Source organism: Myotis davidii, unplaced genomic scaffold, assembly GCF_000327345.1.
Source record: "Myotis davidii unplaced genomic scaffold, ASM32734v1 scaffold1934, whole genome shotgun sequence".
NCBI lineage: Eukaryota > Metazoa > Chordata > Mammalia > Chiroptera > Vespertilionidae > Myotis > Myotis davidii.
In genome coordinates this window covers 55992-57926 of record NW_006285716.1, presented here as the reverse complement: position 1 = coordinate 57926, position 1935 = coordinate 55992, and the positions used below count along the sequence as shown (strand labels likewise).

Sequence of the window (1935 nt, the reverse complement as noted above, 5' to 3'; positions counted from 1 at the left end):
AAATGTAAAGTAAGCACAAGGATGGTCTGAATTAAAACTTTTTAAATAAAAGCAGTTTATCATAGGTAGTCATGTCCTAGGCTAGAATCTTCCCTGACAAAAGCCAATCTTTACCTTAACTGAGCCTGTCTATTGTCTTTTGCATCTACCATAACATACTTTTGGAATGTCAGGGTAGTTTTCCTTTTTTCCAGACCCCTCAGGGCACAACCAATGCACCAGAGCAGAGACTACAAATTATTGTTATTTTTATACAGGTGTTCACTATTAACAACCCTATACCCACCTATGTAAAACATGTATCACTTTATTTTTTATCCAATCCCAGAGGTTTCCCTGCTTTGCTTTCTCCCACCTCCCTTGTCTGCCACTAATGAATTTCATATAATGTGCAAAATAAGGTGCAAAACTGCCATTCCCATAAGATTTTGCTTCCCGGCAATTGTCGACAGTTTGGCTCAAATAAACTCACAAAAATTCTTCACAGGTTTGAATGTTGCTTACGTTGACAAATGAGATAACTTATGTGAAGCTTTTAATGCAGTGCATGACACATAATAAGCACTCAGAACTGTTACCCAAGAAAAGACAGAATTAGGTAAAGCTTCAAGAGACTGAAAACCCCAACTAACTATAGCTTATGTTTTAAAAGAAGGTTAAATCACCCTCAGGGAAATGAAGTCCCAAAGTATGATATAATGACTGCTCATCAACCAGTCCAGTGCTGGTATGGCCACTCAGTACTCCTCAGAAACCCTGGTGCTTTCTATCAAATTATTCCCCTATGCTCAAAATGTAACTATCAACCTTTACCATGCCTACAAAGGTGGCTTGGGGATTTGGATAATAATCAAAATCACATGACAACAATGGGCCACTCTTTGTTTTACTTAGAAGAATAATGATCTCATACAGTCTCACCAGCAGTACAAGGGAGTGAAAGCTGTTCCACATCCTCACTAATAGTTGGTATTGTCATGCTGTCCATGTTTCTCTCCACTGTCATGGTTATATTTTAGTACCTTATTATAGCCTAAATCTGCATTTCCCTAAATTAAGCAATTTTCATATGTTTATGTCATTTGATTTCTTCTTTGTGCAACGCCTGTTCACTATCTTTTACTATTGGGTTGTTTGTATTTTTTAACTTATTTGTAAAGTTCTCTATAATTCTCAATAGTAATCCTTTATTGGTTCTGTGTATTGCAAATCTCTTCTCCAATGTTGTGCTCTTCCTTTTCCACGTTTGTGGTGACTTGATTAAATTCTCAATTTTAATTTGTCAGTCTTTTCCTTTACATTTCATGCTTTTGGTGTTCTATTTAAGAAGTCTTTTCCTACCCTAAAGTCATGAAATATTCTTCTATATCAACTTCTAAAGTTTTATTATTTTGCTTTTCACATTTAACCTATGATACATCTGGAAATTATTTTTATGTATGGTTTGAGGTAAAATATTGTTGTTTTCTTTTTTCCACATGATTACCCAGTTGTCCTAGCTTCACTTGGGCCCTGTTTGTCAAGAATCAAGGGTTCATTAATGCTTTGGTCTATATCTGGGTTTTCTAACCTGTTTCATTTTCTTACTTATCTGTCTGTATACCAATACAATAATTACTGTAGCTTTTAACTCTTGAAATCCAATGTGCAAGCCCTCCCATCTTATTAATACCCTTTGAAATAATTTTGTCCATTTTGGGTCCTATGCATATAAATTTTGTAATATGCTTGTCATGCTCCACAAGAAAATTCTCTGAGTTTTTTTAATTGGCACTTTGTTTAATCTATTGATCAATTTGGGATAATTTATGTATTTTTTTAGTGAACATTTCTGAGGTGTTTTTTGTTTCTTTATTGATTAAGGTATTACATATATGTCCTTATCCCCCCATTGCCCCCACCCCCATCCCCACACTCAGGCCCTCACATATAAGC

At 35.2% G+C, this 1935-nt stretch overlaps 1 long non-coding RNA gene across 1 annotated transcript in view; it reads left to right on the top strand.

The window, feature by feature from the left end:
* The first annotated feature begins 312 nt into the window (after positions 1 to 312).
* The window catches only part of LOC107181945, a 24127-nt gene continuing 22504 nt past the window's right edge, over positions 313 to 1935 (top strand). Inside the window, exon 1 of the long non-coding RNA XR_001512658.1 lies at positions 313 to 389. This is a non-coding gene — a long non-coding RNA (uncharacterized LOC107181945). The remainder of the gene's footprint in view (positions 390 to 1935) is intronic.